We start from the raw sequence: 19,971 nt of genomic DNA, 5'->3' as shown, positions 1-19,971 counted from the left end.
TCACCCACCACTCTGCTTCAATAGGTATTGGCTTACTGTGTCACCTGTGCCCCCCACCCCACACTCAAATTGTTGAGAAGCAGTTTCCAGGGTGGACAGTTTTTGCCTGTTGTTCCTCTACTGACTTGTGTAGACGGGTCTTTGCCCTGGTATCAGTTAAGCTGTGGCCTGAACACTCAAAGATCTTCTAGAAATGGGGGAGGTTCTGGTGTGAGGAGAACGAAGTCTTCTGCTGGCATGTGGTGACCGTCTTTCAGAAACAAACTTACAAGTGGTGTTTGTGGTGCTCTAGGATTGTGCAGGTCTGGTGGTGCCTCCACCTTGGTGCTCAGAGAGCTTAGCAAGTTCTTCACTAATGAGTTGCAGGCTTGGGCTTTATGGGGATCCCAAATATGGTCAAGTAAGTTCAGTGTCCAAGTGTATTCAGATGTCCCTGCATTCAACTCTGCGGTTCCCAAAGCAGAGCTGTGAGAAGGAGGCAGGTCTCTGAGCCCCGAAGTGGTGATGGTGGGAGCCGTACCTCCTTCCTTCCCCTGCTGGATGTCTGGTGGGGCCTCTGCCAGCATCAGCCAGTCCTTCTGCAAATGAGTGTTCTGCTAAGTTGTTTTTAATAGCACTGTATTTGGTCAAGGTTGTTCAGAAAAACAAAACCAATAGTTTCTTAAAACAAAAGAGATTTATTGTCAGAAATTGGCTAAATTGGCTCACACAATTTTGGACGTAGGCAAATCCCAAGATTTGTGGAGTGGGTCAGCAAGCTGGACCCTCAGGATAGCTGGTGGTGTAAGTTTCTGCGTGAGATTCAGGAAGAACCAGTTTTTCAGTTTGAATCTAAAAGTGGGGAGAAAGCCAGTGTTCCTGCTTGAAGGCAGGTAAGCAAGAGAAATTCCTTTTTATTTAGGAGACAGTCAGCCTTTTTGTTCCATCTGGACTCTCATCCTATTGGAGGAGGCCCACTCACATGGGGGAGGGCAATCTCTTTACTCAGTCTCCTGATTTATATGTTAATCTCATTCAAAAAGCCCCTCAGAGACATGACCAGAACAATATTTAGCCAAATATCTGGGCACTCCATGGCCCAGTTAAGTTGACACATACAATTCACTGTTCCAAGAACATACAAATTCTGAAGTCTTTTCTACTAGCTACTTACGGGGTTTTCAGGATAAGAAATCATCAAATAAACTTACCTGGAAGGCTCTCAGATTTTGTTACTGTTATTGTAGGCATCAAACAGAGAAACATTTAAAGAATTCTTCAAACATTTATCGAAGGTTTCCTTCAGGTGGCTACTAAACTAGGAGTCTGTGCTAGAAGACAGTAAACTATGACCCTGCTCATAGGAAAGCTGTGAGTAGGTCTTATAGGACTGGGTGGTAAGAGTCTGAGGGTGTGGTTTGCATGCTGGATGGGAGGGTTGGGGCTCAGGGGGCTGCCTGTGCCTGGAGGAACTCCTGACGATCCCATGGTGAGAGATGCAGCATCTTATATGTTGATGGTTTAGAATCACGCCAGTAAGGGAGACACCCAGGAGGGGATGCTCGTTTATACATCAAGGTGTTTTATACTAAAAGTGAATATCTATGGGTTTTTCCCCCTCCTAATTTACAAATATTAATGATAATACTTTACAGATGTAATTTTCTCAATTTAAGATTTGCTATCATAGATTTTTAAAAAAGTATTTTGATGCATATCTCTGATTGGCTTTTACCAAATTAAGGAACAAATAGCAAACATGTACTATCAGAAAATTGCATGGGTGGGTGGGTGAGCTGTCAGGGGTGGGGCAGGGGAGGTGCCCTGTTGTCCCAGACTCCCCACTCCTTCTTCCCCCACGTCCATTCTCTGACTCTCATGTTCACAGGATCTTGGTAGCCCTAGGTTGGGCTGCTCATTCCTTCCTGGGGCTGAGTCCTCTGGGGTTTTCCTCTCATCATAGGGATGGAGAAACTGCTTTTTCAAGGTCCGTTCTTTGCAAGGAGGTAATGAGTGCACTATTTGGAGAACTGAGCTGTGACTTTTCTCCCTGGAAGCAGGAACTCCTGTAACAGAGAAGAACCTCATCTACAGAGTGACTTATTAAGTTAGGTGGGAGAAGAAAATAAGACTCATCACACAATGGCCAGTAGGGAGGACTCTGAAGTCTGCGGGTATTGACCATAAATTCTTACCCTTTCTTGCCCCTGCTCCCTCAGCCTTGCTGTGCCCGCTTACCCACTTGGTTGGACTGCCAGGGCATGGGTGTGCTGGTTAGCGTCTGCCTTTCTGGATAAAAGTCATGATTATGGTGTTTGCCAATTCTCGTGATGAGAAGTGCTACTCTCATTGCCACTAGGGGTTGTGGGAAGGGGTGGGCAGTGGCCCAGTTGGTGGAGTCGTGCACCTCACAAACACAACACACTTACGCTCAAAGGTGTGCATAGTAGCAAGTGGTGATTTAATAATTAGGAAGTCCTGAATAGTTATTACCTTTGTTTTCATATAATTATTTTTATATAGAAAGAGAAATTCTCCTTAGGTGTCTTCTACCTTAAAATAGCCTTCCCTTGCTCCCACCTCCTCTTTCAGCCCCATTTCTTCCTTTTTAAATCCCTTCCTCCAATGTCACTTCTTATTTTCTTCACGCAACATGTAGTGGTTGGCTTCACCTGATCCTGGATAGGAGAAGTTTGGTCAGTGTCCCCCCGATCTGAACCCCTTTCCAATGCTTGTCTAGCTTCCCTGCCTGCAGCACCAGACGCTGCCCTGAAGTTTTTTCTTCTTTGGTTCTTGTGCAGCCTTCCTGTCTTCCCGTTTTTGTTTAAGGAATTTTTCTGAACAATCTGAACTTCTTTCATCTATTCATGAATGCATTCCACCGTCAACTTATTAATCAACTATTTAATTCAGGGGGTATTGACTGAGGCCCATTCTGGGGTAGGCCTGGGCTAGGATTGGGGAGAGAGTAAATTAGACATGCTTCCTTCTCTTCAGGTGGTGATGGGGACAACAAAAGAGAGAAAATACCTGGTCATGGTGATCTGGAAATCAAGGATGGCTTCTCTCAGATGTAACTGAAGTGGAGCCCTAGATGATGAGCGTAATTGTCTGTAATATCTGGTGAGATGTATGTGTATGGCTAGCACATGAGTGCATGGGCCCATTCTAGGGGAAGAGAGGACAGCTGAGTGTACAGAGCCAGGGGCGGGTGGGGCAGGCTTGCAGCGCACTGGGACTTGGCAAGTGCAATGGGAAGCCACTGGTGGTTTTTCAAAGATGATTCTATCTTCTGCATGGAGAATCAATTATAAAAGTAGGAATAAATGTAGAGGCAACTGGGGGACAAGTAGGAGTGATGACAGTGGCTGGGACTGATATCATGTCTACCCAGATCTGTGGTACAAACTGGTGGTGCAACCTGCCTGTCTACCATTCTGGGGGCCCCTTAAGTATAGCATGTCTCAAAATGAGTTCACAGCCTTTCCCTCCTGCATCTGTTCCATGTTAATGTGTCACTGTTCATGGGCTTCCCAAATCGGAGACCCTCGTCCAAGTCGACCTTGAATACTTCCTTTTCCCAAGCCCAGCACTTCTGCCTCTAAAGGATTTCGTCTTCTTTTTCTTTCCTTTTGCCCTGATTCATGCCCTCACCATTGCTTGCCTGGAGATTATTGCAATAAACTACTGGTCTTGCCAGACAGTTGCTTTGGGAAAGATTCTTCCAATGGTGTTAGAAAAAAATATGATAGAGTTTTACCAAAATGTTTCAAACAGTACACACACATATGGGGGGAGAAGTAAAAGTTTACCCTCAGCTTCCTTCCTCAGACTTCTAATTTTATTCCTCTCAGAAATAATCACCAATAATAATTTGCTGTTTACTTTCCAGGGTGTGCACACACACACAAACACCTTTTTCTTCCTTTCATCTTTTCTCCTTCCTTTGTGTTACACAAAGAAAAGCATTCTACATATGTTGTTCTGTGACTTGCTCTTTTCACTGAATATTCATTGGAGATGTTTCAATATTAGTATCTATAATTCTGCTTCATTATTTTTGATGTTCACTTTGTATTCAAATTATGGATGGACTAAAATTTTTTTAAACAGGTCTCTATTGTTAGACACTTAGATAGTTTCTAACATCTTATAAACAATAAGATAGTGAACATTCCTTTATATTCATCCTTCCTCTAGGGGAAATATTTTTACCTGTGCGTACAAGTTTTAGCTAATATTAATAATTTTCTTTTCGTATTGGTTTGGCTGAGGCCCTAAGTATAATGATAAATTCTACTGGTAAAAGTTACCTTCCTGTTTCTGGCTACAAACTGATCCCTTGTGTATTCAACTATCAAAAAGGACACTGCTTTTTACAAGTTAAGAAAATTTACCTAGGACCTTAGTTTTCAAAATTTCTTTTAAAATCCAAAATCGTTGCTGAATTTTATCAGAGATTTTCCCTGATATTTAGTAAGATAAGTATGTATATCAATATTTCTCCCTTTTATGTAAATGTAGTAAATCACTTACTTACCTTTCTAAAATACATGTCTGTAATCTCATTCTCCTAATTAAAAGCTCTTTGTACTTTGCCTTTCTTTTTTTTTTTTTTTTTTTGTAGAGACAGAGTCTCACTGTACCGCCCTCGGTAGAGTGCCGTGGCGTCACACGGCTCACAGCAACCTCTAACTCTTGGGCTTACGTGATTCTCTTGCCTCAGCCTCCCCAGCAGCTGGGACTACAGGCGCCCGCCACAACGCCCGGCTATTTTTTGTTGTTGTAGTTTGGCCAGGGCTGGGTTTGAACCCGCCACCCTTGTCATATGGGGCCGGCGCCCTACTCACTGAGCCACAGGCGCCGCCCCATGTACTTTGCCTTTCTTAACAGAATTCAATCCAAGTTCCTTATTATGAGTGGAAAAACTTTGACTTTGGCTCCATCTTAGTTCTTGATCCTCATCTCTGGGTCATATGCTTATTTCTTATTTCACCCCAAACCAGTTGCACCTCTGGGCCCCTTCTCTCTGTCTTACCTGGCCTAGAATAATGCTCGTTAGCCTTCAAGACTTAACCCAAATAAGTAACTTTTCTCCCCCATATTTCTCATGTGAGCAGTTAGTGCCTTGTTGCCAGTGGTCTCCCCAGCTCTTTATCATTGTAGTCATCCATTCAACCCATATTAAGTAAGAATCTGCCAGATGCCTAGGATGAATTAAATGCTCTCAGGAAAACCATAATCTAGAGGGGCTTAGCTGTGTGTGCTTTCAGGCCATGAATTGGGATGCATGATATGTTATGGACTGAATGTTTGTGCACGCCCCTAACTCACATACTGAAAGCCTAAGCCCAGGTGATGGTATTAGGAGAGGCCTCTAGGAGGCCATTAGGTCATGGGGGTGGAGCCTCATGAAAGAGTTTAGTCCCCTTGTAAAAGAGGCCTCAGAGAGCTGCCTCGTTCTCTTTCCACCATGTGAGGACATACTGGGGAGACAGCTGTCTGGGAACCAGGAAGCAGACCCTCACCAGACACTGCCTCTGCCAAGGCAGCCCCAGAACTATGAGAAATGCATGTTGTTTATGCCACCCCATCTGCAGTGTATTTGTTATGGCACCCTGAGCTGACTAAGACATGCTGTTCAGCTGTGGACGGTGGGATGGGTGGTCAGACTCTTGCCCCAAGACTTCCCTGGGGGAGATCCTGAACTAAACACTTAGCACCTGAAGAAGACAGAGGAATTGAAGTGGCCATGGGGCACTGGACAATGTCACTGATCAAAAATGACTAGGGGCCTGTTGTCACTCCTGCTGTTGGGGATTAAGAACTTTAACTCTACAGAGGCACATTTTGAACTCTGTTCTGTTTGTAAATTGGTTGGTAATTCTTTCCTCTGAGAACCGGTATGTGTGCCACAGCCCACCCTTGATCTTCATGGGCCGCCCTGTTCTTGGGCAGCATTATTAGCAGACCCAGGAATTCTATTTTCTTCTGTCCTTTCTCTTGGACGCTAATCACAGGAAGCTTTCAGTAAAGGGGGTGGGGGGGAGTTAGTTTTAATGAGAGCTGTGAGAGATCATTATTAAGTTAAAATACTGTAGAGCCAGATTTCGCCAGGGCATTTCCAAACAGAAAGCTAAACTCTGCAATACTTTTACATTTTCTTACCTCTAATTAAAGCATTTATGATTAAAAAAAGGGGGGGGGGAGACTGAATGGATCAACAAGTACTTTTGAAGACTCAGTTATATGCCTAGTTCTGTGGAAGGTATTGTAACTTATGAAAGAGGTGCAGAGTGATAGCTTAGAAAGACGAATGATCTAGTTAAACAGGAAAAGCCATTCTATTAAAAAAAATACATGTTCCCCAAAGATGCTAATTATGTGGTGGGCTGGTATTATTGGGAAAGGCCTCTTAGAGGAGGTGGGATGTCTCCTGGGTCCTAAAGGTCTATCCACATCTGGTCAGGCAGAGAGTGTTCAAGGCAGGAGAAGCTATTTGGAGGTAGGAGTGTGCACAGTGTTTGCCAAGGGTATGGAAAAGCCATACTATTGCCAAGCTGGCTGCAGTCAGAGGAAAGCTGACATGGGATCTCAGTGGTTATTTGTCAGTACCATGGGCTGTAATCTCTTAGAGTTGGAAGGCACTGAATAAGGGCTGGACTCCTCAGGACTCATGGCCCTGTTGGAGTCCCTTCAGTGGGCAGGAGCTCCCTCTGGAATGGGATGGCTGTCCATTGCTGGCCATTGTGCTTTGCAGCCCATGACCCCTCCCTCTGGTGGGCATTGCCCTCTCGAGCCCTGCAGAACTGAGCCCTTTCCTTTCCAGATAACAGTCCTCAAGGCAGCTGAAGAGACATTTCCTTTTAGTCTTTTCTTCCCCAAGCTAAGCATTTCTTACTCCTACAACTTTCCTGACCCTGCTATTTCCCAGATTCTCTTATCTGTTTATATTCTGGCTTGTAAATTAAGTTTAAGAGATTCTGACCAGAGTAAAGAATGTTGTGGAATTACACTTTTGGCCAGGATTGGTATATATTTTATCTTTAGAAATTTGTCCTGTCTTAAGAATAATTCAGGTTTTTAAATTGCGAGAGAACATCTCTGTCTGGGGTGCACTACTCTTTTGTAAAGAAAGGATGATAGAATTTTCTTTATGGCTTGTTTATTGTGACTTACAAGTAAAATTATTGATGATTTCCAAAGTCATGCTTTCTTTTCTCAAAAGGCTCAGTATAGACTTACTTTCACTCCCCTCCTTCCCACCCTCACTGCCTATAATGGGCACTTAACGACTGTGAGTTTTCAACTATCATCTTCTTTGATCAAAACTCAGACTTGCAATTGAGAAGGCCAGTGGGATCTTCACTGGGAATTATGTCACCCCTCAAGCAAAGCAAATGTACCTGTATAGAACAGTAGAATAAATTCTGGTACGTTCACACCATAGAATAATATGTAGCCATTTAAAAAAGTGAATTAGAGTCCCATTACAGTTGATTTGAAAAGATTTTCACAAGGCATTGTTGGGTGAGAAGAGCATGTTGCAAAAAAGCGTGTATGATATGAACCCATTCTTATAACAGGAGAAATATCAAAAATGCATGTATATATCCATTATATAGATGGAGGCATCAGCACCTCCTTCTCAGCAATGGCAGAGCTGCTAGGCAGAAAGTCAGCAGGATACACGGAAAGTGAATGACATAATCAACCAACAAGGTTTAGCATACATACATTCATAAAACTACAGCAGAATAAACATTCAAGTGCCCATGAAACATTCACCAAGACAATCTTGATCTATAAAATAAATCTAATTCTTGGGTTTCAAGGCAGCTGCCTGCGTCCTAAAATGTCTGGCTTTTAGGCAGCTGCCTGGGTCCTTGTTTCTTGGAGTGTGCTTTGTTGAAAAATGACCAGATACCCAAGGTAAGGTGAGTGAGAAATAAAGTTTATAGTGGAAAAGAAAGGTAGAGTTACAGAGTAACATGTAGGTTTACAGAGCAAGGTACTTTAGCCATAGACAGTGAATGGACCCCATTGCCAAGGAAAGTAGGCAGAGTAGGTGAAGAGGCGAAGATTATGGCCAGTGGTTCTCTTTTATACCACCTGGATCAGGCCTACCTCATAGTTCAGAGGTCACCTTAGAACCATAATCTTACTGTGGGTGTGGACATCCCACAAGCCTCTCTGAGAGCCCATTGCAGGGTGTGAGCCAAAATGTAGATTTAAGCTAATGACATAATTAGTCTTCAAGCTGTTTTAGGTCACCTTTAAGACTCTAATGTTCCTATTGCTAGGCTAGAGAGTCTTCTACATCCTTTTGCAGTTGGCAGCATAAGTTCTGATTGGCAGATGGGTAGGGTGGTTCCCACCTCCCCAGGTATGAGCAGTCACTTAGGACAGAATCAAGGTGGGTTGTGCTGAGATGGGAGTCTGGAAGCCCCCTCCTTATCCTCCTTCATAGGACTGTTTCTAACTAACTAACATAACTAAATTCAAAAGAATTAAAATCATTCAGAGTATGTTTTCTGATCATGATGGAGTTTAACTTGAAATGGAATTATATTAGCAATCAATACTAGAAAGATAACCAGAAGGTATCCGAACTTGGAAATTAAACATGTTTGCAAATAATTCATGACAGAAAGGAGAAGTTTCAAAGGAAATTAAAAAATAAATATAATTGAATGAAAATGAATCTGCAATATACCAAAATATGTGAAACACAGGTAGAATAAAGCTGAGAGGCAAATTTATAGAACCAAGCGCTTACATTAGAAAAGTGAAAAGTTCTCCAACCAATTGTCTGTCTTAAGAAACTAAAAAAGAAGGACCAAAGTAAGGAGAAGGAAGAAAGTAATAAAAATTAAAACAGTAATCAATGAAATTAAAAACAGGAGATTAATTAAAAAATCAATAAAGCCAAAATCAAGTTCTTTTGAAAAAATCAGCGAAATTGATTAACCTAGCAAGATTGATAAAGATAAAAAGACAGAAAACAAGTCACTAATAGCAAGAATGAATGAGCCATTAAAAGGCAATAAGGAGCCGGGTGCGGTGGCTCACACCTGTAATCCCAGCACTTGGGAGGCTGAGGTGGGTGGATTGCCTGAGCTCACAGGTTCAAGACCAGCCTGAGCCAGTATTCTCTTGATCACATGGGTCTGCCCCATTCAGTGGAGGAGAGGTCTCCACAGGGGGATGAATACCAGGGGGCCTTGGAAACATAAATGTTGTGCATTGAGTATAGATGCATGGGTTTTAGGCTGGAAAGAACCATACATGAACCCTGGCTGAGCAAAAGAACCAGCCCTATTGTTGAGAAAAAGGAAATTTAAAAGTTTAATTGAAACAATTTCCTTCACAAAGAGGCAGATGAGGTGGCGTGAATTTCTTGTGGTAGAGGCAGTTCTAATAGATGAACCCCCAGATGCCAAGTTAAGTTACCCAGAGCTGGGTTGGCAATCAGTGTAGACTTCAGGGGGAAGAACCTAGGGGATGGGCAGTACGTGTGAAGGTGGCCAGGTGGAGAGGCAGCTAGACGAGGATGTGGAAACCAGATGTGGTGTAAGGGCTAGGTAAGGTCAGGGTCAGCATCTCGTATTGCTTCTCCAGGAGGGTTACCTAGGTGGCCTGTTGGGTTCAGTGCCATCCAAGAACAAGTCCAGCGTATTGGCTGGTGGCAGGCAAGACGGCACCAATGTTCCTGTAGAGCGTGGAGCTGTAAGCAGTGCTGCGAGGTGTGGGTGACAAATGTACATCCTGTACCGTACGACTCTTTAGCTATGGGTGGGAAAAGAATAAGGGAGTAGAGACCCCCATGACCAGCATTCTGGTCCAGGTTTCAGAACCAGCTGGCCTTGTTGGCACAGGGTAGAACACAAGCCAGGCATTCAGATGCAGTGCAGTCTAGTGAAACAGAAGCTGGTATTGAGACTAGGGTCCACAGAAAGGTGAAGAACGCTGGCTCCACTGGACCGATACAGCTCTGAGAACTTGGCTGGTGCACAAGCTTCTGCTGCATAGAAAGGAGATAACAGCGATAGCAGGACCATCTTGCCCAAAATCTTTTCTAGGGAGAGGTGAAGGAAACTGGTGCTCAAGGGGAGAGAAGAAATTTTCTTTCTTTTTTCTTTTTACAGTCATGACAGACAGCTAAGGTGCTGATGTCCTAACAAGCTTTGAGGGAGGTACAGCTCACACATTAGCATGAAAACCTAATCATCACACTTATGAACCACAAAAGTATCTAACTTTTTTAGGACTAAGCAGCCAGTTTAGTGTTACAGTGAGGATAAGAATGGTAAATGAAATGCACTATAAAGATGTCTGCTTAGCTTTGCTCCCCTCCCCCACTAGCTACAGTGTGGCTTTAGTTGTAATACCAATATGTATTTTTGGAATATTTCTTTGCTCCCTTTTCCTTTGACTTTGAATAGCAGATGTGGTCTATTGCACTGCTGTGATTTTCAGATGAAATCAGGCACAGTGGTTTACTTTTAACCAAACTCCAGTCACACTTCCTCTCTCTGACTCAGCTTCCTCGTCGTAAATGAGACAGATGACACATGCCACCGCTAACATTTACAAAGGCACCCTAGATCTTCTGACGAACGTCTATATGGCATTTACATTAGTGTAATTTCCTCTGTGAGATGAAAGATTTAAAAGGCAGTTGTCACACTAGCTGAGGAAATTCAGATAGAGGATTAGGTGGTAGCCAAATGGCTAATTTCTTCCCTCAGCGAAGTGGATGGAAGTTGAAAAAAGTCTGGCAAAGGAGGTAGGAAGACTGAAAGTGGGTTGGCATCTCTTCCCATGCCCGTGATTGACCTGGGGCACCCACTCTTCCTGTGCTCTTTGTACCTGGTCAAATGGACACCATCTGGCTCAGAAGGAGTTCGGCTTTCCCCTTACCAGCAGGTCCTGGGACTCCGCACACCTGGGCAGCCTTCCCTAATTTTAAATCTTCCACTTCCCTGGGATGATGTCCATCATGTGGAGGTGCACCTATGCCTCAGCTCCTCCATCTGTGAAAAGGGAATAACAGTGGCACTGCCTTTATGAGGCCATGATGAGGAATGAAGGGAACATCTGTGGAAGGCTTAGCAGAGCACCTGGAGGGCAGCAAAGGCTCACTGAGCCTTCACCTGTCTGAGCCATCCCAGGCCCTACTGTTAAATCCAGGGCTTACCTCACCAAAGGCTCATGAGTCAGGGCCAACCTCTGCCTTTAGTCAAAGGGATTGATTCTTCATATATACTTTATGCAAGAGAGAATACTGTTATATCACAGGATCATGACTTTAACCACATGTCAGCTCAGCCTCCTAACTCACATGAAATTCATTCCACTGGAGGTGATGTCATAGCTCCATTCTAGATGCCACTGAGGTGAACAAGAGGTTGAAGCTCGCTGGGATGAAAGCAGGAAGTAGCTCAGGGCTCTCCCTGCCCCCAAATGTGAGTTCTCAGCTTCATAACTCTCTGCAAATGATTGTTGAGGCCACAACAGTAATAACATAAGCCTGTCACAGAGGGCAAATGACAAGGCAATAACCAGGGAGGTGATTTAAAATCCTCTGGGTGGAAGCGGTGTGGATACTGGGGTGGGTGTGTTTGTGGGGTTGCAGCCTCCCATCTTCCTGTTGTAGTTGACAGTGCTGACAATGAGCTCCCAGCGGCCGCTGTATATAAACGGGGCTCAGGCAACTTTTCTCATAATAACAAGTTATTCTGGGGGAATCAATTGTAAATAATTTTATTTTTTGATACTTGTTTGTATTTTCCAAAATTTTCTTCAATGTGCCTACATTATTTATCAGAAAAAAGATGAGCATGAAAAATAAACCAATTTCAAGGGCTCTCTTAAAATAAATGATCTTTCATTCTTTTTTTATTTCGTACAACATGCATGGTAGACTATGAAACCTTAAATATTCAGCCCAATGAGCACATATGTAAGTATATCCACGCACACCACACCATGCAAACACCAGCTAACTAAGATCTAAAGCAAATTCCCAGCCTTGCCCCCTAGTTCTTTTGTGTTTCAGCCAATCAGTGCTCTTCCAGGGATATTCACTGTGCTGATGTCTGCCATCACTGATTAGTTTATGACAATGCTCTTTTAAATGGAAAAATACTAATAATATTGGTCAAATCAGTACTATTAAGTATGGCCCATTCCTCTAGTATGGATTTTAACTTTTGAATAAATCCAAGGCTATTATTTAGAGAAAATTTTAGAAATGCACAACTTTGATAATACAAAATCTTGTATAAAATAGATTAGACAAATTAATTGATGAAAAATAGAGTTTTCCTCTTCTCAAATGGATTTAAAACTCACAAGAAATAATCTTAACTTTAGCATCACAAATCAAATCATTTTGGAACCTCAAATTATTTTAGTAGCAACATCAAATGGATGTGCCATGCTATATAGGCTGGACAGTGGGTAGTGGTTAACTTTAATTGATTTTCTTTTAACTTTTTACTCACCACTATAATAAGGAGGATGGTTGGCTTTAAAGAATTGTGAGAAGGTATCCAGGACATTTGCATTTGTGGTGGACTTGAGGGTGTCCATAATGAGCCTAAAAAAGTCAAGGCTCAACTAACTTTAGCCATGCTAAGAATATTTTGGAACAGAATTCTGCCTGAATTTAAAATTGTTACACATTCTTTGAATTGATTTCATTTGACCTCTGTTTTATAAAGTGGGTGGCAGTGCTGACGTGTTCTCAGGCCAACTGGCCACCAATGGGGAGAAGATCAGTCCATGGTAGTCAGGTGAAAGAAATGAAGTTCAGGGCCGTGGGTTCTTCTGTGTTTGTTGATGATGGTTCACCAAGTCAGAGTTAACACTTAGGCAGGGGCTTGATTATAGTGCTCTTTTACACCTCATATCTTCAACCCTAAGTTCCCAGAGAGTAATTCATTACACGTGGCCACCTTCCCTGATAAAATCTGAAGCCACTTAAGTCACTAGTTGTTGGCTCCACCAGCAATATAATCCTAGAAAAAATCATCAAACATTATTGCAAACCCAGAAGTCTGTGTACAACCTTAAGGAAAATAAAAACTTTTAGTTAATGATATTTAGCTTTGCTTTATGAAGGCAATATATGCTAAGTGAAGACCGAGTAGAAAGTAGAGAAAAGCATGGAGAAGAAAGTTAAAATCACCTGTAATCACAACTCTTCATGATGACTTCTACTAAAATCCTCATGATTTAATTGAGCTCTTTATCTATGCATTGAGATCAGGCTCAATGAGTTCCCAAATCATTAAATATTATTTTACAAGACATAGTTTTAAATGGCTGCATGATATTTGACCCCAGAATGTATAAAGAGTTCTTACAACTCAATAATAAAAAGAAAAAGAATTTAAAAACAGGCAAAAATTTTGCCTTAGTCTGTTTGCGCTGCCTTAACAAAAATTTCTTAAACTGGGTAATTTATAAACAATAGAGGTTTGTTGCTTACAGTTCTGGAGCTGGGAATTCTAAGATCCAGCCATTGGCCAATTCAATGTGCGATGAGGAATTTCTGCTTCCTAGATGGCTCCTTCTCATGGAATCCTTAAATGGCAGAAGGGAGAAGGGCACCCACTTCCATCTCCTTTATAACATCACGAATCCCATTTGTGGGGACAGAGCCCTCATGACTTAATTACCTCCCCAAAGGCTCCATCTCTTAATATTACCGTATTAGGTCTCAATATACAAATTTTGGGTAGACACCAACACTCAGACCATAGCAAGATTTGAATATTTGAACAGATATTTCAAAATATTTGCAGCCATGTGGATGGGCAGTAATGGCATGAATAGATCTTCACTCAGTAGGGAAATGCTAGTCAAAACCACAAGGAAATACTACTTCCCACTCTTTAGCTATAATAACAAAGATAGATGATAATTAAGTATTGGCAAGGAGGTGGAGAAGTTGAAATGTTCACACATGGTTGGTGGGCATGTAAAATTGTGCAGCTTCTTTGGAAATAGTTTGGTGGTTCCTTAGGATATTAAACACAGACATATCATAGGACCCAGCAATTTCACTCCTAAGTATATATCTAAGAGAATTGAAATATATATTTACACAAAAAAATTGTATGCAGATATTCACAGCAGCGTTATTTATAATAGCCCCAAAGTGAAAACAAATGTGCATCAACTGCTGAATGAACAGACAGAAGGTGGTGTGTCTATGTGATCCTCAGCTATGCAAAGGAAGGACCGACCACGTGACAACCTGGATGAACACTGAATTATGCTCACGAACGAAGCCAGACTCAAAAGAGCACATATTGTATAACTGGCAAATCTACAGACCAGAGCCTGGGGGTGGAGAAGACAGAGAGCGACTGAGAATAGGTATAGGATTCTCCTTCTCCTCCTCCTCCCCCTCTTCACCTCCCCCCCACTTCAGTTAAAGTGAATTGTACACTTTAAAAAGGTGACTTTTATGGTGTGTGCATTATACCTTGATAGAAAATAATTGCAAAAAAATCAAGTCACATTAAATAAAATGAATCAGGGTAAGTGGGGACTTGACTTCATCAAGGGTCTGCGGTCTGAAGGTACGTGACAATTATTTAGATGGAGAGTTGAGGAAAAAATATTCTAGATAACAAGACCATAGTGTGAAAAGGTCTTGGGAAGAGAGGTGTGTTGAGAAGAACATGCATTTTCTTCTTGCACCTCTCATTATTTCCCTAGATCAGGTGAAAGAGAATGGGCATTCAAATTTAAATAAAGTGTCATTTCTGAAGCAAAAATGTTCATTGTAAAAATTGTGATATTCAGATAAGTAACAAAATGAAAAGAAACCATCTGTAATCACACCTTGCAGAGTTGGCAAAGGAGAAGAAAGAAGCTCTCACATAGTATGAGTGAGCAGATGTATAAATTGGTACAAGTTTTATGAAAAGCAAATTGGAAATCCTTATCACAGCCATGTGCTGTGTTGAATAGTCAATGTCCAGAACACAGTATGTGTAACTTGCTTTGATTATGAACAGAGAGCAATGCTACTTGTCTAAAAATCCACCCCTGTCACGTAATGTTCACCCATAACCCATTCTACACATGAAACAGATCCCACAAAGTTGAGTGACTTGTGGAAAGTTCACACGGGTATTCAGCCATGAAGCAGGTCTTTAACTTGGGATCGTTTGACCTCAAGGTTCATCCTTGTCGTATTAAAAAGCAGAACGAAAAAGATAAACTTTGCCATTTGCCATCCCAGGTAAAGAGACATGGGTCTTTCATGGAACTGTAGTCTCATGCTTTTAAAAGAACAGAAGACAGAATGAAGTTTAAAGTCAGTGACTTTTTCCTGTTCTCCTTTCTTTCTCACTGGTGGGCACATAGAAGCATGAAATGAATGTTGAACAGCATGACTCTTGGTAAACTTGGCTGAAAGTGCATATACCAGTTAATACTTAGGTGTAGAGATTAGGTAATTAGCTCATAAAGTACGCTTTCATCTTAACTTTATAATTAATCAATGGGAAACTCTAAGCATGTGATTCAATTTGGAAAATGTCAACTTACTGATCTTTTAGGGAAACATACCTGTCGCTCCAGATGAATGTTATCCGTGTCCTTCTCAGGATACTACTCCAGACAGGGACAAACGGGCACCCAGGTAAAGAGAGAAAATGTTGAAATTTATAGCAATAGTGCTATTGTACTTGTTTTGTCTACAATTTTTTTTTGCATTTAATAATTTTGAAATAAGTACAGACTTAGAGGAAGTTGTAAATACAATGCACTTTGCACCCCTTTCCTCCCCTACTGAGATCAGCCCCTACTTCTCCCTCACTGCTCCTGAGCTGCAGTGTACAAGCTCTCAGACATTCGCTTGGATTCATGCAGCTGAGGGAAAGGCCTATTTATTTAACAGCGACATACCTAAATTCCAGAATATTTTCAGAGAAACGCAGAGAATGTTCAAGTACATTACAAATAGCAAACCAATACAAATTGGTGCTAATGAGTAAAATAAAATGTTAATGAGATTCATGAGATTCCAGTATTCTCAAATGAAGTTTTATCAGCTTTCTAGTCCTAATTTCTGGACAGCTGTCGAAAGTGTGTTTAACTCCGTGAGCCTTTGGTGAATATATTCAACAAATACTAGTTTTGCACCCATTGCATGTGAGGCCTTGGGAGTGCACAGAGGAATGAAGGCACAGCCTGCCGATTCTGAGTGACAGAATGCGTGTGTGGGTCCTGCAGCCTGTGCTGGGTGTCTGGGCATGGACTTGACATTTTGGAGGCAAGCTAGGTGTCAGGGTATCGGTGAGGAGGGAGCAAGGGCAGCACCAGACAGCCCTGGTAAAGGTTTGCATTTTCTCTGTGTTGAGTTTTGGCAGCATGGCTTTTCTGTATTCCCTGTGCCAAGCTTTATGTTATGATAAAAGGTGGCAAAGGCGAGCTGGTGAAGCTGTCAATGTTACTGGAACATGGAGAATTCTCTTGGGAGAGAAGGACGTTTTTTCCTGGCAGGGTAAGGAGGGGTTTCTTGGTGACATGATATTTGGTGTGCAGCGGTGAGGATTTGAGTCTGAGAAATGGAGAAGGGGCAGGGGGCAGGGGAAGAGGGGCAGAAGCGCTTGTAGGCAGGAGGAGCTGCACATGCAGACCCAGGATGTGTGAAGGGACAGGATGGCTGTGAAAAATTTGGTTTGGCAGGAGTGTGGGCGGAGAGTTGACTCAAAACGCGTAAGGTAGGGGTGGCCAGGCTGACTGGTAATGCGTTTATTACCTACCTCCCTGACCAGAAGGAAGCCTCGGTGAGTATAGGATAGCACTTCTCTTGATCACTGCCCAGATGAGTGTCTGACACAGATTGGGGCTTGGCCAACATGTGCTGAACAAATAACGAATAATGAGTGGTTGAAGTTTCTTCTTTGCCAGTTACGGAGATAAGCTGTCTGTGCAGCTGAGGTTCTTCCATTCTCCTTTCTGTGTGATAGTCTATCTCATGAATGTATCTGTTACATTGTTGAAGAGTATTTCTTTTTTTTTTTTTTGTACATTTCTCTTGGTGGCTATTGGGTTCATTTCTCTCAGCGTGGAATTGCTGGGTCATAGGGCAGGCACATATTTAGCTTTGTGGGAAAACACCAAGCAGTTTGCCAAAGTGTTTACCCCAATTTACACTCTGGCCGGCAGAGGATTGACTCCCCGTTTCTCCCCATCCTCGCCTGCACTTGATATTCTGAGGGGTGCATAGAGTGTGGGATATGGGTTTTTTTTTGGTTGTTGTTTGTTTTTGAGACAGAGTCTCACTTTGTCACCCTCGATAGAGTGCTATGCCATCATCATAGCTCACAGCAACCTCAAACTCTTGGGCTCAAGATCCTCTTGCCTCAGCCTCCTGAGTAGTTGGGACTACAGGTGCCTGCCACAAACGCCTGGTATTTTTAGAGATGAGGTCTCACTCTTCCTCAGACTGGTCTTGAACTCCTGAGCTAAAGCAGGGTACCCGCCTTAGCCTCCCAGAGTACAGGATTACAGGTGTGACCCACCATGCCCAGCCTGCGATTTGGTTTAGATATGCATCAGCCTGATGACTGATGAAGTTGATCGCATTTCATTTGCATTTTTGCTACTTCAAATGACCTTAAATTTTAATGCACAAATTTAAACTAGTATCTTTTCAATATTAGTTCTGATGTTTGAAGTTAATCAGGATTCCAGCTATAGGAAAATAGAGCCTCAGTCTCCTGTCATTTCCCTCATAGCCATTCTCCCTCTCCCATGCTGATTCCTCCTCCCCTGTTGACTTGGAGATTTTACTTCCAGATCATTACCATGTTAAAACATAAGCACAATGCTTGTTTAGACTCAATTAATTTTATTGATTATTCAAGACTGCTTCTTGCTTTCCAGTTCTTTTTCTTGGATTTATATTAATTCTTGCTTGTATAGCCTCTGTTCATTATTTCAGAGAGAGTTTCTGGGTGGTAAGCTTTCTGAATCTACCCATGTCTGAAAATGTTGTCTACTTTCTCCTCTCCCCTGCAGTATAGTTTAGCTGGGTGTCAAAGTCCAGGTTCAAAAATTATTTTCCCTCAGAATTTTGAAGATGTTGCTTCCTGGTGTTTTGTGTCTGAGGATGTAATGAGAAGTCTGATGTCCATCTGCACGCTCTGTCTTTAAAAAAAAATGAGTATATATGTTAAGTTGTAAAATATACATAACATAAAATTTTATTATTACAACCATCTTAAGTCCATTGGTAATAAGTACATTCACATCGTTGGGTCTTCCTCTTTCCTCCTCTGTTGCCCAGGCTGGAGTACAGCAATGCAATCATAGCTTACTGCAGCCTCAGCCTTGTGAGTTCAAGTGATCCTCTCATCTGAGCCTCCCAAGTAGTTGGGACTACACCTGTATACCATTACACTGGCTAATTTTTAAAAATTTAAAAAATTTTTAGAGACAGGGTCTTACCATGTTGCCCAGGTTGCCCCGAATCTTTTAGAATTTTCTCTTTATTATCATTGTTGTTCTGATTTTGTATCAAGATGTGAGAGATTTTTTTTGTTCATTTATTTTTTAATTTTATTTAATACTGGATGCAACTTTTGGAATGAGCCCTTGGGTTTCAGTTCTGGAAAAGTTCTATTGCCCCTCCATGTATTCTTACTTCTGCATCTTATATCTGATGGGTGGTGTTGGACTGTCTGACTCTGTCTTCCATGTCTCTTACATTTTCTCTCACTCATCTCTTTGTCCACTTGTGCTGTTTAGTGTTCATTGTGGTTGATTCCCCAAGGTCTATTTACTCCTTCCGCGTTGTGTAGCAGCGATCTGTTTTGGGAGCTGTGCATCATCTCTAAGGGTGGCGTTGACAACTGTATGCCAAGCCTTGTGATCACACACCCCTTGTAAATGACTGGTTCAGGAAGCAGAATGAAGTCTCTCAGGACAGGGCATTCTTTTGGCAGCTGTCTCCTTAGGTCTTCTTGGTGATTTCTGTGCCTCAGTTCTTGGATGCATGCCCAGGGTTTGCAATCTTCCTCTTCAGTCCTACTCTGATTGACTTCCCCTCTTTGCCAGATGTCTCTACACCGTTGGTCCACCAACATGCCCCTTCTTCTGTTTTCCATCATCATTAAGGATGCACTTTATAACCCTTCTGTACTACCAGGGATGGAGGGAGACGGGGGCACTGCTGAGGGCACGCATGTTGTCACCGTCATCCAGAACCTTTAGTAGTTTTCTAAACAGAAAAAAAATTTCTCCATCATAATATATATAATTTCCTTTCTGATTTTCTTGGGCTAGTTAGACCTACTTGTGTTTTCGAATGATGCTGTTGTTAGAGAAAGGATCTGTTCTTGCCAGCCCCATATGTCATGAGTGAGAAGGCATCCAGCCACCTGGGGAGTGGAGTCCACATCAGAAGTCTCCATCTCAGGCAGATACTGCCTTGAGACCAAGGAAGCTTGTTACATAATTTTTTGTAAGCAACAAAGCAATAAACACTTGCCAATTATGGAAAATGTGCTAAGTATAGCTTAAAGGGTAAGTTGATATTATATTTAAACATCCAGCAAATATGTATTTTTTAAATTGGTCAAAAAATAAGTCCCCCTTAAACTATGCAAAATACTCCTGGTCAACATATGTTTAAGGTCAAGAGTCACGGTCTAATGGGAGGTAGTCTGGGCTCTAATCCTGGGTCCTCCTGCATATTCAGGATTCTGCCTCTCTGAGGCACTGTTTCTCAAGGTGTGGCATGTGACCAGAGCATTAGCAGCAGACCTCTGTCCCAAGATCTGTGACTCAGAAATTCTGGAGTGGGGACCAGTAGTCTGTGTTTGTCAAGCTTTTACAGGGGATTCTAATGCATGTTCAAGTTGAGAACATTTGTATGAAGCAAGGGTTAATTTCTTTTATTGGCTCTTTAACAAAGTATTTATTTGTAACTGTATAAGTAATACACCAATGCATTCC

At 42.1% G+C, this 19,971-nt stretch overlaps 1 protein-coding gene and 1 non-coding gene across 5 annotated transcripts in view; one reads left to right on the top strand and one right to left on the bottom strand.

Annotated features, from left to right (window-relative positions):
- The window catches only part of SHC3 (SHC adaptor protein 3), a 197,727-nt gene that overhangs the window by 9,386 nt on the left and 168,370 nt on the right, over positions 1–19,971 (top strand). The gene's annotated exons all lie outside the window — the stretch shown is intronic.
- LOC128580358 (small nucleolar RNA U13) lies at positions 10,131–10,234 on the bottom strand. Its single transcript, XR_008378653.1, has one exon. It is a non-coding gene; the product is annotated as a small nucleolar RNA U13 (small nucleolar RNA).

The sequence above is a fragment of the Nycticebus coucang genome, chromosome 2, assembly GCF_027406575.1.
Source record: "Nycticebus coucang isolate mNycCou1 chromosome 2, mNycCou1.pri, whole genome shotgun sequence".
NCBI classification, from domain to species: Eukaryota; Metazoa; Chordata; class Mammalia; order Primates; family Lorisidae; genus Nycticebus; species Nycticebus coucang.
The sequence above is the reverse complement of the archived record's forward strand: the minus strand, read 5'-3'. Positions and strand labels throughout refer to the sequence as shown.